We start from the raw sequence: 16158 nt of genomic DNA on the forward strand, positions 1-16158 counted from the left end.
AGTCAGATCACCATTGCTTGGTAGAAGAAGGAATGTTGGAGGGCATGGGAAGTTTCAAGGGAAGGGGGTTTCAGATCACTCCACTTTATGCTTCTTGAAGGCAGGCATTGTGTTTTATTCATGGTTTCCCATGTTTGCTCAGCCTATAATGCAAGCCCTTTCTCATAGAAGACATTGGATAAATGTTTGTTAAGTGATGCATGAAGGAACAAATGGAAAGCTTGACTTTGGCCAATTCTTTCCTAAGACTACACAGTTCAGTGCTTCTTCCAAAGGGCAGACACAACCCGTGCCATTACTGAATTTCTCAGCTTTAATTCAGGCCATTCCTGCAGATTGGCTAGATCGCTCTATGTTCTTATCTGTGAGAATTAGCAGAGCTCAGAAACTTGGCATCATTGGTTGGACTTGACAAGTTTCCTCTCCATCCATTGTCCGAGTCATTCACAGACTGCTGAGTCATACTGAGGGAGGCCCGCCTATTCCTTCCCCTGCTGGACTCTGAATCCTTTTGCCTTGATTTGTGGTTGGGAATCAGAAGGTCTCATGATAAAGATAAGAATTCTGCCACTGTTTTGGGATTTATCACTGGAGAGAATCACATATTTGATACTTAACATGTGCAGTCTTCATTAATTACTTTGGGGGAACTATATTCTGAGTTCCTTTATGGAAGGAACCAGATCTGATAATCCTTGAAATTTCAGTAGCATGATAACATGCTGTTTTGCAGGGTAGATTCAGTAAACATTCATACTCTTCAAGCTAGTTTCATGGAAACAGGAAGAAGCCTCTGTCTTCTGCTTTCAGAAGAAAATCACCTTTTAAAACAGAAGGCATTTTTTTCCACCCAGGCACTGGATTTCATCTAATAATAACACCACCTACTTATTTAGTAAAAATCAATTATAAATCAGACAGAGAAAGACAAATATCATATGACATCACCTATATGTAGAATCTAGAAAAAATGATACGAATCTTATTTACAAACCAAAAATAGACTCACAGACATAGGAAACTAACTGCGGTTACTAAAGGGGAAAGGGAAGGGAGGGTAAATTAGGAGTTTGGTATTAACAAATACACATTACTATATATAAAAAATAGATAAACAACAAGGACTTACTGTATAGCGCAAGGAACTATGTTCAGTTTCTTGTAATAACATATAATGGAAAAGAATCTTTTAAAAAAGTATGTATATATATAGCTGAATCGCTTTTCTGTACACCTGCAACTAACATTGTAAATGAACTACACTTCAATTTAAAAAAAAATCAATTATAGGCTGGGCATTCTGCTAAATGCTTTACGTATATTATCCCTAAACCTCAAAACAGCCCCAGGACTAGTGATACAGATTCCATTTTACAGATGAGATGATTGAAGCTTGGAGAAGTTACGTAACTTGGCCAAAGTTGCAAGGTGCTAAGTGGCAGTACTGGGATTTGAAAGCAGGGCTGACTCTAAAGTGTTCTCTCCTAAAGATACCAGCTCTCTCAGTGCAGCTGTTACCTCCTCCAGGAAGTCTCCCCTAAAGGACTGCCTTGCCCTGCAAGACTGGTTGAGATGTTCTTCCTCTGTGCTTCTATAGTAGTTGATGCTCCCTGTAATGACACTCGATCTGTTTATCTGCTGCCTTCACTTGCAGAGTAAGATTCTTGAGGGCAGGGGTTTTGTGTTCCTCTTTGTTTCTGTGTGTGTGTGTGTTTACCACTTTTGTTTAATGGCTAAATGGATACATCTTCCCCAGAATATCTCTTCTGCTTCACCTTGGTACCTGGGAGCCATCTATCATGTACAGCTAGGGCTGTAAGAACCTTCTGTAGCTCAGCATTCCTTATATTGGGGATGAAAGAGAGAGGGAAATACAGTCCAGCTCCAAATGTGGAATGTCAGAGTGCCATCTCTTTGACACTGTTAAGTGCCTTCTACCTAACTCTGTCATTGCATTGTTGAACTCTCATTTTTCCTCAGTTCAGTCTTTCATTAACTGTACTTTGATGAGTATTTAATACATGCAGATGTTCTTGTGTTTATTCTGCTTGAGATGCCCTCTGCTTCTTGAATCTGAAGAGTCATGAGATTTATAAATTCTAGGAAATGCTTAGCCATGATGCCTCTGCACAGGACTCCTATTAGACACATGTTGGCCTTTCTCATCCTGTCCTCCGGATTGCATAACCTCACTTGCATAGTTTTCAACGCTATCCCTTTGTGCTTCATTTTGTTTAATGTCCTGAGATCTAGATTTCTCTCTTCAGCAGTAGCTAACCTTCTGTTTCAGCTACCCACTGAGTTCTTAATTTTAATGAATCTATGGGGAGAGATAGGCATCTTGGTTTTTTTTTAGAGTTTCATTCTAGCTTTATTGTATTCAGTCACTTTAAGTTTTATTTCATGTTCTTTTTCCTTTACGACCTCTAACTCTTGAGCCTCTGATCCTCATACTTGTTGACTTGTGACTGTGTGTTTTATAATTTACTATTGGGAGCTCATGTGTTGCAGGGTCAGCTGTAGCCCAGGTTAGGGAACTGATTCTCCAGGGCAATTTTTCATTTGCTTCTGTGAGGTGTATTTGGCATATCACGGGCAGGACCAAATTTTGTATTAATTGTTCAGTTGGAGTTTCCTGATTCTGACTTTGGTTATTTGTACTCCACTCTCAAGAAAGGCACAGGCCTAGGATTTTTAATTCTCAACTTAAACTTTTCCTTTCTGCAGAACACAGGTGGAGAGAAAAACTTCCTCGGGTTGGTTGACAGTTTTTCTCAACTATTTGTTCATTGAGGTGCAGCCCTCATGGAGTGTTCCTGGTTTTCTGCAGGGGTCTCTAACAACTTCCTGCTTCTCTTTGTTCCAAGGCTTGCATGGTGGGCCTTCAAACCCTAGCCCTTAGGGAACCAATAAACTGTTCCCCTGTTCCTAGCCACCTTCCCCTCTACCTCATGGCCCCAGCATGCGTTTGCACACTCCCCATTGTTCTTTTTAGTTACCTCTTTATTTCTACCGTCTGGGTATTCTCCTTTCTTAATTGTGAATCAGTTACATCTTTAAAATAATTTTTGTTGTATTTTAGTTAGTTTATCTAGGGTTTTTGAAGGGTTGGAATTTTCAGGCTGTCATCATTTGCCATCTTGCCAGAGCCAGGTGCTTATTACAAGCTCAGTGTATAATATTCAAGTAATGTACAAGGATATATGATGAAATATTAGTCTCCTTACCATCTTAGACCTGCCTCATTCTGAAACCACCTTGCCAAGTATAATAACCTTTACCATTTTCTTAGGCATGGACCTAGAAGCATTTAATGCTCATATAGCATACATATCATGAAGACTTATGTATTCAAGCAGTGATATATTTTACCTTCTGTACTTTACTTAGCAATGTATTTTGCAGTTCATTGTTTATTAGTGCACTTAGCCCCACCTCTTTTTCATGACTGTGTAGTGTTCCATGAAACAGATGTCCCATATTTATTTAACCATTTCCCCCATTTTTATTGGATGTTAGTTTAGAGCACCTAAATAACTGAAAACAATCCTACAGTAAACATTCCTGAACATAAGTCTTTGCTTATCACTTAACATAATTCTCTTTGTTTAGTTCTCTCTCCTCTTCCCGACCCTGTGATAGTTAACTTTATGTGTCAGCTTGACCGGGCTAAGGGATGCCCAGATAGCTGATAACATTATTTCTGAGTGTGTCTATGACGATGTACCAGGAAGGGGTTACCATCTGAATCAGTGGACTTCCTGAAGATGATTCCCCTTCACCAATGTGGGTGGTCATCTTCCAGTCCTTCGAGGACTTGAATAGAACAAAAAGACAAGGAAGGGTCAATTTGCTCGAGCTGTGACATCCATATTCTTCTGCCTTTGGACATTGGCACTCTTGGTTCTTGGCTGCTGGACGGAGACCAGGACTTGTACCACTGGCCCCCAGTTTCAGGCCTTTGCACTCGGACTGCATTCCGACACCAACTTTCTTGAGTTTCCTACTGACTGACTACAGACCATGGGACTCCTCCATCTCTATAATCATGGGAGCCAATTTCTATAATAAATCTCTGCATATCTGTATATATCCCATTGGTTCTGTATCTCTGGGAAACCCTAATACACACCACCACTACCCACTTTGAATTGGCGACCTCAGCACCTTGCATGGGGCCTGGCACTGAGTCAGCGCTGAATTCACATCTGTTTCATGAATGACTGTACTCACCAGGAAGCCAATCCAGTGGTCAAACCCTCCAGTGAATGTATTTTGATTTTAGTAAGAACAACAGCTATTGACTATCCAGTAGTCTACAGCTGTTGACTGAGTACATCTCCTAGTCCAGACATGAGCTGATTTATCTTTACAACCACCCTGTGAGGTGGGAGATTTCATGATCATGCTTTACAGACAGGGAAACTGAGGCACAGGTTACGTAACTAGTAAGGGGCTGAGGCTGTGATTGAACACAGTCTTGTCTGAAATCCACATCTGGTCTCTTGAATACCGCCTCTTCCTTAACATGTGTATTGTCACGGCCAACATAGGATGGATCATTGTTCAGCCCTTTGGGTTTATTCATTCATTTATTCAGTCAACAAATATTTACCAAGAGCTCACAGCGTTCCACGCAGGAAGTAATACAGCATGATGACGGATGGAAACATCCCTGCTGTGTTGGAATTTACAGAGTAAAGGGAGAGACAGATTATGCAGAAAAGTGACAGCGTGATGAGTACCAAATGGGGGGAATTTAGAAGTACCTAGCTGGGGGTTCTTCCCAGGAACAGAGGGTCTCCAGAATCCATGATGAACTGCAGTAGCCTTGAGGGATGAGTAAGACGGGAGGCGTGAAGGCCAGGGGCCAGCCTGTCCCGTCTTCCTCGTGTGTTCTAGTGCACAGCACAGTTTTGCTCCTGCAGCCGCTGGCAGCTCTCAGGATCTCCACGTGCAAGGGCCTGAGCTCCTGTGTCCTTCTGCTTCTGAGAGGTAGCTGAACAGCCCCCCACCCCCACCCCCATCAGCCCTTTCTAATTTTAAAGCAGTAGCTCCCTTGACTGAAATCTCAATTTGGGAACAGGCCTCGGATTGGCCTGTAGCTTGGAATTTTCACCAATAAGCGGAGCAGTAGGTGGGGAGGCGTCCCTTTAAGCAGGCAGGAGGCAGCCTGGAGAGCCTGAAGCTTCTCTCCCCAGGACCCGAGCGGTTTTCCTGGACCCGGAGCTGCGCGGGGAGCAGCTGCCACCAGCGCGCCCCGGGAATGTCACCTCCTTTGCGCGGAGCCCCTGCCGGGCCCCCTCTGGCTCCAGGCAGTTGGCGGCCGACGCCCCGCTGGGCTTCTTAGCCGCAGCCGCATCCCCTGCCCCTGGGTCTGCGCGCCCCCCCACCCCCTGCCACCCCGGCCCCTTCCTTCCCGGCGGTGGAGGCGCCGCTGCGTCGAGCAATGCGCGGCTGAGCGGGGTAAGTGGCCCCCCAGGGCCGGGGCGCACCAAGGGGGCTCCGGGGCGCGCGTGCTCCTGGTTTTCACCACCCTCTTGGAAAAAGGGGCCTTGAACTGGGAAAGTAACCCCTGGGAGAAACCCGCCTTGCCACACAGACACGGGGGAGGTCATGAGCTCTGGGAATGGGACCTTGGGCTCATTTTGATCTGAGCGTCTTCCAGCTTTTGCGAACGTTATTAACCAATAATAGTAACAATATCACGAGGCAGGGATCGTGTTGTTATTGTCCTAGGACTTCTTGGGAGGAAACATTTAAACTTCCCTGAAGTTGCTTTTTAAATGGTCTTTATGCTCTTAGAATTTATTTCCCTCAATCTTTAAAACGTATGTCCGGCTAATGACCTACTTACTTCCCTTGCGCTATCAGAAATGTTTAATGTCTCCGGGAAGGTCTGCTTTAAAAAATTATGTATTTTTCCCCACACTCTTTATTGCTTGTCTTCCTAAAACTTGAAAAATTCATTGCTCTTCTCCTTGGTGGGTATCTGTAGTTAAGCAGCTCTGAAATTTGTTTGTTTAGTCTCTCTGCATTGGGGGTGGAAGTGGGGGAGAGGCCCCCCTCTCCTGGCCTTCCTAGCTCACATAAAAGAGTGGGTGGGATGGGGAAAGGGTTCATTGGAACCTGGCTCTCCCAAGTTTGAAAAGGTCCCCCCTTTGGCTGCTGGCAGAGTTGGGATTTAGAGAGACCTGGGATCGTGCAAATCTGAAGTGTCTAGGCAGCTGTATCCTGGGAAATTTTAAAACCAAAATAGTCCATAGGGATTGAGGGGGGGAGGGGTAAGGTTTATATAGAAGATGCCATTTCAGCTGCTTCCCTGTCCCCAGTTTGGTCCTGCTTGTGTGTACCTAAGCAAGCAGTTGCAAACCCGATACAGAGGGTCAGAGGTTTTTTTTTGTTTTGTTTTTTTGTTTTTTTTGATGAGGCAGCTGGAAGAAATGCCTTCCAAAATTGGAGTGAAGTCTGATGCATGGATTGCCAAATTCCATTTCCGCCTCTATCAAATTATTTTGGCTTTTAGCAGTCCTCATTTTGCTGGGCTGGCCTTTATTTCTAGTTGTTTAGGTGTTGTGAATCATTTGTATACTTTGGGTTCCCTGCTTTCTGCAAACAGATGTTTTTATTTGTGTAACTAGTTGAATAATAAGAGAAGAGGACTCGGCCCTGTATGTACAGACAGAACACATAGCACTTGGGGAGGCTTTGTGCCCTTTTCTTTTTTTCAAATCATCAATTACCAAATCTTCACAGCCGTTGGGCAATTCAGGTAAAGGTGTCAAGTGAGTTGAGCAGTGAAGAGTTTGGATGTGCAGCTAATTCTGCTCGTCCTTCAATAAAATATCTTCCCATGGGGCCAAAAATTTGGGAGGAGGGTGGCTTATAAAAATGATCGTGTGTTCTTAGTCACTGACTACCCAGCTCTGCCTGGATTTCTGAGAACCTGCCAGGACAAACTGTTGACTGGATGGAAGTTTCAAGAAACGCAGAACAGAAATCAGTTCAAGCCCTCCTTGAGCGACTTTTATTTCTGTTTGGAGGAAGGGAACACTTTGTTAGAATAACAAATCGTGGCTGCTTTTCAAGCCCAGAAAACAGTTCTTGTTGTGCAGGCAGATTCATTTTTAAGAGTGTGAATCATTTGGTTTAGGTTTTTTGCCTTTTTTTTTTTTTCTTTTGCGGTGGAGGCTTGGAGATGATTAAATGTCTTGTCTGCAGGAAATTACCAGGAGATTTGACTATTTTCCTGAATCAGCCTCAGATGTTACACAGCTTTGGGTATAAGACAAGCAAGCTCTGTTACTAGGCAATCTTTCTGCAATGATACCCTCAACCTCTCCCAGGCTTTCAGGCTTCTCCCTCAACAAGCCTTTTCTTTTTTCTTTCTGGGGTTGTGCTTCCATTTGAGAAGCTGAAATAACTCTCTCATTCCTTTAAAAGAGCTGTTTAAGATGGAACTTATTTTTGAGACAGTTTTATCCAGTCCACTTCCCCCTGGCCTCCTCCCACTAGCCTTAGCAGGAAAAGCTCTTGGCTCCTTTTCCCAAGATTTCCTTTAAGCCCGGATTGTTATCCTTCAGGACACAGATGTCTCGAGGAAGGAGAGATGCAGAGGTTTAAACTAGCACTCACCAATTTGGCGGTGACATTTATGGCCTTTGTAGAGCTGTTTGCAAAGAGGGCAGAGTGATTCTGTGTTGGGTTCACCCAAAAGTGCATCAAAAACGTGAAGGATGGGCAATTAAAAGATGGTAAGGGACCACTGAGGGGCACAATGTGCTGCTTTGTGTAGTGCTTGCAGAGATCTGCAGTGTTTAATAATTTGAGAAAACCAAGTCTCAGAGATGCTCTGTTCCCTGAGCTGTTTTTCCTGAAAGGTACCTGGTTATATGAAGCACTTCCTAGCTGTAAAAGCAAATAGGAGAGCTCTGGGTCAACCTAGACTCAGTGTGATATTCCAATGTCAGTGAGAGGAAGCAGAGGGAATAATTTTTTTCAGCTACCAAAACACAGAATGGTAATCCTAGTTGAATATCACGAAGCTTTATGGAAATTGTATTGTGAGTTTAAATGTAATGTTACCCCAAACGTTTCTTGATTTTTTTTCTTTTTTTTTCCCCTCAAAATCTAAATGGCAAGGGATTCTTTTCCGGAATGCTTAGCATTTGATTACCATGAATTTTTTTTTTTTTTTTTTTTTTTTTGGTGATGTTCTTTTTTCATATCCTGCTGCTCTGTGTGAAAAGCAGAGGAAGACTCTTTTTTTTGCAAAGATTGTATCTGGACATCTTCCAGAAGCTACGAAAGATGGAAGGGCGATGGAGGCAGACAGACGCAGGTACTGTGGGACTCAGGATCTGGGAAAACTCAGGAATGATTTCCCTGCCAGTGTAACCCAGAGGCCTCTGAGAATTGCTTCACACTTCACTTTGACCAGCCAGCTTGTGTATAGCAATCATTGTACCCAGACGAGGGTCTCCCTCCTCACCAAGCACCTTTCTAGGCAAAGTGCCAGTCTACAGGGAGTGTGTACGTGACATTGCTTATCGCATCTCTGAAAGTTTGCTTCGTACTGCTTTTTCTTAAAAAAAAGAAAAGAAAAGAAAAGAAAAATGACTATTTGATTTCTTGGGAGCATTTACAAAAGATTGCTTTGCATTCACCTCGGCTGCCATAATTACAAAAACCTTAATTTTTCCAGTGATTGAGGCTTTGTTTAGGCTTTTGAGGATGAGCAAATATCTGTTGAGTTGGGTTTCAGGTAAATTCTCATTTTGAGCACTGGACTGTCTAGCGTGGAGAAGAGGTCTCATATTAGCATATTCTAATTGATGATAGCAAAACATAGAATGATAATTATTAACTTACTGAGTCTTGCCAAGCATGAAATACACGTCTTAATCCATCTTCTCAGACTTGCCTGTGCATAAGACTATCCTTCAGGGAGTCTGTTTCGTTGGGTCTGTGGTCAGACCTGGAAATCTGAATTCTAAGAAGTATCCCACGTGAGACCCTGGACTCCATCTTGAGACACATTGGGCTTTTTGTTCATTGTGTACCATCCTCACGGTAACCCTGTGGAGTAGATGCTGTTATCATCCCTATTTCACAGATGAGGAAGGGTAGGCTCAGAGAGGCTCATTAACTCCCCCGGGTCACACAGCTACTGAGTGGCCATGCCAAGGACCCGAACCTGTGACTGTCCAGCTCGAGTGTCCACGTGCTCTCGCTTATGCACGTGGGGGTCTTCTCTTTACAATGTGGACCCAGTGAACCCCTCCCACTTCACTTGCCAGGAAGGTTGAAGCCTTTTCCTCCTGCCCATGACCTGAGCCCACCTGGAGCCCCTCCATTTCCTCCACCTTCTGCATACACTGCTCCTTCCTCCCCAGCCAGGTAGATTCTTGCCAAAAGCAGATGCCAAGGGAAAGTTGTCAAAGGGGCAGGGGCAAGGAGGTGCCTCCTGTAGGCCTCCTGTCTGATTCCCCCTTGGCCTGACCTGATTCCTCTTGCCCCTGGGCTCGTGGACCAGGGCTGATTGATTTTGCTTCATTGCTGCAGGACTGTGATAGAGGACAAACCCCTTAACCTCGTGCACTGTGCCGCCATTATCTGGAAAATGGAATGTCCACGTCAACCCTTTCTCCTTTGGGTACCAGGGTCATAATGTCTGTGGAAACACTGTGGACAGACACATTTTGAAGACGTGATTCTGTTACCTTCCAGCAGTTCCCACACCAGGTTCTAGAGGACGCCTGTTTGGCGAAAGGCTCTGAAAGCAAAAAGAAATGTTTCCATGTATCTTTGGAACACGGGACAGCCTGTGTGTCCCTTTAGAGGGATCACAGCTCATCCTGACATATGAAAGGCTCTGAGCCCTGGAGCAGGGAAACCTGTTTACCTTTGACTTTGCACATTCCGTGCTCGTGGGACCCCGGAACCCGTTTGCAACCTGACCAGTTATGGTGCTGCAGAGCACACTTGTGGGGAAGGCTTCTTCGCTTGAAAATGTTGGCTCGACTGTTGATTTAGCACTGTGCCTCTGGACAAGTCCCTGCATCTCGGAACCTCACTTTCCTTCTCTGTGAAATGGGAATAATAATGGCACCCACCCTACAGAGTTTTGGAGAGGGTTAAATAAAGAGATCCAGAGCTCGCCTTCCAGCTGTCAGGAGCATTCGTGTTAGTGCATCGTTCTGTCCCTCCCTTCTGTGGTTTTCCTCTTCCTTCTCCAGGCTTCCTTGTAGCCCACTTCCACATCTTCCTCTAGTCTCAGCCTCCTTTGCTGCACCTGCTTCCGGGCTGCTTTTGTCCTCTTTCTCCTTGCTCTTATCTTTTTCATCTTTCTCTGCTCCCTTGCTGATCTCATCCAGTCCGTGACTTCACGCAGTGACCACCAGGCTTACATCTTCAGCCTGGACCTCTCTCCCGAGCTCTAGACTTGTATACACAGCTCTCTTTGCATGTATACATTAGGTGTTTGACAAGCTTCTCAAACTGAATGTGTCCAAGCACAGCTGGAGATTTATTCCCCTCCCCCAGCCTTTACCAGGGAGCAAATGGCACCTCACAGCCACCCTGTTGTTTGAGCTACAAACTTTTGGCACCTTTGATCTTTCTCTTTTCCACACACTTCCATGTCCAGTCCGGTGGGAGTGAGTCCTTTGAGCTCTACCTAAAAGTACATCCCACGTTGGACATGGTGGAGAGGGGAAGAACAACTGGAAAGGGGCCTGAGGTCACTTCGTCGGGCGTGGAAATAGTTCCCATCTTGATAGAGTGTGAGTTTGACATGTTTCAGGCTCTACACATGAGATGTGCATTTTGCTGTATGTCAATTACACCTCAGTAAAAAATAAGATAGAAAAGAGGTTTACCCCAAATGGAGCACTGCTCACTATCTCTCCAGACACAGCTTTAGTACATGCAACCATTGTTACTCACCTTGATTATTCAGTAACCTTCCCAAATACGTAGCATTCCTAAAGCTGAAATTCTGACCACAATAGGGACAAAATCCAAACGCTTTACCATAAGCTTTGAGGCCCCACCACCTTCTCAAAGCCTGGCCCTTGTCTGCCTTTGCAAGGATGCCTCCCCCCTACCAAAGACTAGTTCCCAGGCTCCAGCCACACTGGCCCTTCAAACCCAAGTTCCTACCTGCCCCTGGACCTTTGCACTTGCTCCTCTTTGTGCTTGGAATGCTCTTCCCTTAGAACTTTGCCTGGCTGGCAGCATCTCATCATTGACATCCTTAGCTTGTAGGTCATTCTGCCAAGGGGACTTCCTACCTTGCTTTGCTTCCCCAGCCCCCTCCCCCCACTCGACACACACCACGTTTGTCTCTGCCCCATCACCTGGTAACTTTTTGTCCAGAGCACTTCTCAAGATATAAAACAACTGTTTTTGAATGTGACGACCATCTGCCTCTCCCTCCTAGTCTCTGAAGGGCAGGGAACTGTGCCATTCAACTTCGATCCTCAGTGCACACCACCAGGTGGGGGCCCACGAAGCGGACTGAGCGTTACCTCGCCCAGTGTCGGACGTAGCAACTGCAGGAAAATTGTTACTTAATACAAATGTTAAAATTATTTTTATTAATCTCTTTTTTTCACCATCTCCCTCTTTCTTTGGGTGAGATGGAATGGCTAATAAGCTTGGTAACCTCACTACGTTCACGCACTTAGTATTTCTGACCTTCAGGGATTTTTTTTTTTTTTTTAATTTATAAACAGTGTCATTGAGAGTTGCCCCTTGTGGAGGTCTGTATGCCCCTTGAAGGGAGGTATTCTTGCAGTGGGAGTGAGGCATTCGTGTCTCATCACCTTTTAAAATTGTACCCCGGCTAATGGTTTTCTTTGAAGCCTCTGAGCTGCTGACCTCTCCTGCCGAGAAGTCTGATCAGGTGCAGCTGCTGCTCTGGGATCTGACTGGGGATGCAAAGATTTTTAAAAGATCGACTGAGACTCCCGTGAATGGCTTTGGAACTCAGAGGGCGGTAAACGCGTATATATTTTAATTTGTTGGAGAAAATCTTGCCCAGGGAACAAAGGTTAGGCTGGAGAGATGGTGCCCCACACTTCCTCCCCTTGCTGCTCCCAAAGGCTCTCACCCAATATCATTGCTGGATTTATGTGTTTAAAAATCAGAGCAAAGGGTTGTATGTTCTAGAAATGAGGGGAAAAAAAATCAACAAATGTTGGTGGGGATGCAAGTGTCTTTCCCTGGACAGGAAGAAAATAGTACAGGCATTTCTGAAAACCCGCAAGCTGTGCTTAATATCTTTGGGCTGTCTATCAAGTTACTAGGACAGGAATAGTGTGTAGGCTTTATCTGCCTGGAGCTCTGGTTAAGAAGGATTAGGGGACCCTTTCAGAGCTCAGAGGACCGTGCTGTGATTGATTAGCAATGTCTGCCATGGGCAGGACCCATCTCTGGTCCTACGCGTGAAGAATTAAAAATTGTTAGATTTGGAAGGCCCCATGGAGATCATCCAGTCCAGCTCTCTCTCTTTTTATTTTTTTATAATTTTTTTTTTTCTGTTGGATCATCCAGTCCAGCTCTTGACCTGTTAAGTACTATGCTGTGTTTTGGAGGGCTATGAAAATAATCATGGACTTGACAAAGTAATAACCCTTAAATTCTCAGGCCTTTGTCCCCTCCTGGGTCTCCTCCATGTTACGTACTGCCGCGCTTCCTAGGACTGGTCGGTAGGACCTTTCAACCAAGTTTGGGAAATTCTGCATTACATCCCCTTCTCAAAGTCACATAAGGCACCGTAAATACATCAAACATCCTGGGAAGTCCAACCATAAGGAAACCTGTCTAACGTTATTTCCCAAACCTGTGTGATCCCAGTGTGCCTCTCAGGGACACCTGTTGCTGTCTTGTAGCACGTTGTTGACATGATGCTGTATGATGTTTAGATAATGGAGAGTGTCTTTGTTTCCCGTGGCTGCTTTACCAAACTGCCATAAACCGAGTGGCTTAAAGCAAAAGAAATTTATTCTCTCGCAGTTCTGGAGTTCTGAAGTTTGAAAACCAAGGAGATGGCAGGACCATACTCCCTCTGGAGGGTCAGGGAGAGAATTCATTCCTTGCCTCTCCCAGTTTCTGGTGGTTGCCAGCAGTCCTTGGTGTTCCTTGGTTTGTGGCCCCATCACTCTGGTATCCGCCTCCATCTTCGCGTTGTCATGTCCTCCATGCGTGTCATGTCTCCTTCTGCCTATCTCCAATGGGGGCAATGACGCAGTGACACTTAGGGACCCACCCGATAATCCAGGATCATCATTTCCTTTCAAAAGCCTGAATTTAATTATATCTGCTAGAACCCTTTCCCCAGTAAGGCAGCATTCACAGGTTCCAGGACTTAGGCCATGGGCGTATCTTCAGGGGGACATTTTTCAACCACACAGAGGCAAAGGGACTCAAAAGTCGGGAGACCTGGATCAGGCTCTCACTTTGCCAAGGGCTCTTCCTGCCCTGCACCCCTGCCATCTGGAGAAGCAATGAGATAGATAAACAAAAAGGACCTACTGTATAGCGCAGGGAACTAACTACATTCTGTATCTTACAGTCACCTATAATGGAAAAGAATTTGAGAAAAAATATACATGTGTATGTGTAAATGAATCACTATACTGTACACCAGAGACTAACACAACCCTGTAAATTGACTATATTTCAGTTTTTTAAAAAGAGGAAAAAAAACTTAAATCAGGGGTCAGGGCCTATTTCTTTACCCTTCAGAACCTCAGTTTCCTCAACTGTAAATTGACTCACGCCCCCACTGCCAGGGCCCAGGAGGCCCTTCCTTCCCTGACTGCCTTCAGGAGAGATGAAATGGGCCACAAGCGGCCCTTTCTCCATGGGGGGCCTCTGCTGCACTCATCCTGTACCCCCAGTTCAGAATCCCAAGCCTTGGTATTTGGAACAACCCAAACTGCTTTACAGATGACAGAGTGTCCACCCGAAGACTGGGGACAGACGGGTGGAGGAATGGGCCGACACAGACTGGCAGAGTGATGTGGGCATGAGCCAGAGTCTTGGCACCCTTGCCCAGGGAGGTGGGGAGCTGCTGGTTTATCTCAGCCACACGATTTTCCTTTCGTTGGGGAAGGTTGGAACTCATGTTTCAGCTGTTCCTGGTGTTACATCCATGAGAGGCTCTTCCTAGATGCCCAACTTGAGTTTGGTCACGGTCAGAGCATTGCTACCACGTGGTGAATGGTGGAGTCACACGTGTGGCTTTGCCCAGGGTTCCGTTCACTTGTTCCAGTCTGGCAATTTACACGTGTCAAATCTGGAATTAGCTGGGGACACGTAGGATGGATATTAGGCCCAGTTACCAAACCAGTCCAAAAGGAGCTAAATGAAATCAAGCTTGTCATATCCCTTTGTCTCACCCTTTTTGTCCCTTTGTTTTTGGTTAGGTGACCTTAAAGACATATGTCTATGACAGATGGAATGGGGAGGGAGGCCTAGGAAACAGTACATTGTAAATGTCTTTGTACTCTCATGTTTATTTTTTAATTGCCTGGTGACCGACCAAGAAGTAGGAAAGAAAGTGGAGATGCTTGGGCAGGGTGAGGCTGACGGGAAGATTTTTTTTTTTTTAATCTATTTAAGTCAACAAAGAATGAAGCCATACTTTCTGTGGGATTATAATATCTCACACACACAAAAAGAAACAAATACTTGAGCAACTTCAGTGCCAGGCTCTTTGGGAGATTTAATTATAATAGTAGCTGTCATTTATTGAGCATTCTCTATATGACTATATGATAGATTAACAGATGTGTTCTATAAAGAGCCAGGCAGTGAATATTTTAGATTCTTTGAGAAGAGGCAAAATCAAGGACAGTACATAGATGCTTTTGTGATGAAAAAACAGATTTCCACAAAATTTTTATTTAAAAAATTCAAAACCTAATGATAATACTTGAGTATAACTTTTTGAGAAACAGGTCTGCCGCTGAGAAGAATGGAATTCTTTTCCAACCTGCTGGGGATTAGGGTTCTCAGTTCCTATCATCAGGTTGACGGCAAACGTTCATCTCTCAAAATCACTCTTAGCTCAGGGGCCAGACGGAAACGGGTGGTGGGCTGGATGTGGGTTGGATGTGGGCTGGATGCGGCCCACAGGCCGCAGTTCTACTTACATCATTGCTGTGCCTTACCTACTGGTAACAGTTAAGCTGGGCTGTGCAGGGCATAGAAGAACTCACCAGTGGCATGACCCAGTTAGGCATTTATCTTTCTCCCGGTAGGAGAAGTTTAGAGGCGCCGTATGGGGCCACTCTGGCCGCTTCGCTGTGTCCTAGTGACCCAGGTTTCTTTTCTCCAGCCCCGCCAACCTCAGGGGATGGCTTCCTTCCTCGGGGTCATTCCGTGGTCCCAGCTGCTGCCCCTGCGTTTCATGCCCGGCCGCAGACACAAAGGGAGACGAACACATCTCTTCTTTCTGAAGGAGGCTTCTCATCCCATGACCATCTCCTTGGCCAGTCACGTGACCAGGCAGCTCTGCCAGAGAGGCTGGGGACTGTCGTCTCCTGAAGCTGGGGGCGTGCTTAGAGAACAGTTAGAATCCTGCTCATGAGCGGGCAGGAGAGACCTGGGACGAGTAACTAGAGTTCTCTGCCACGTGTAACTAAGGCAGAGAGTGAGCGGTGAAGAGGTGGACGTCTTCCCTGAGGCCCTGTGCTCACAGACGAGGGTGTGAAGCAGGTCTGCCCATCCCCAAAGCCTCCTCTCCCTCTCCCTGCGTCTGTCCTCAGGCCTTGCGGGGAGGTACATGTGCACGATTTCCAGAAAGAGGTGGTGGCTGATTTTTACCCTTGCTCCTTCCAAAGATGCTCCCAGGGTACCTATAAGGAAGGATGACAGCCATCAGCCTTCAGTGGGGAGCCCTCTCAGGGCTGGACCAGGGCATGTGGCTGCAGCTGAGGCCGAAACAGGGCCTCCTGCTTTCCCCTAGTCATTACTATGTGTCTTGGGATCCTACCAAACCTTCTCTCCAGTCCCACAGACGAGTAAACAAGAGCAGTGACCAACAGGCTCAGGCCTGCATGCGGAGAGGAAGCCCCTTTCCCTACCAGTCTGCTTGAAAGCAGGGACGTGGGAAAGAGAAAACAGCGCCTGGGTGTGTGGCCTTTT

General features: G+C 45.6%; 1 protein-coding gene across 6 annotated transcripts in view; it reads left to right on the top strand.

Moving 5' to 3' along the window:
* Positions 1 to 16158, top strand: part of PRICKLE2 (prickle planar cell polarity protein 2) — a 313308-nt gene that overhangs the window by 153529 nt on the left and 143621 nt on the right. Inside the window, exon 1 of one of the 6 annotated variants that reach the window (XM_031470679.2) lies at positions 3691 to 5466. The exons of the other annotated variants lie outside the window; for them this stretch is intronic. The gene's annotated coding sequence lies outside the window, so the exon portion shown is untranslated. Of the gene's footprint in view, positions 1 to 3690; positions 5467 to 16158 lie in introns of those variants that run through there. 6 annotated transcript variants of the gene reach the window in all.

This window comes from Camelus dromedarius, chromosome 17, assembly GCF_036321535.1.
Source record: "Camelus dromedarius isolate mCamDro1 chromosome 17, mCamDro1.pat, whole genome shotgun sequence".
NCBI classification, from domain to species: domain Eukaryota; kingdom Metazoa; phylum Chordata; class Mammalia; order Artiodactyla; family Camelidae; genus Camelus; species Camelus dromedarius.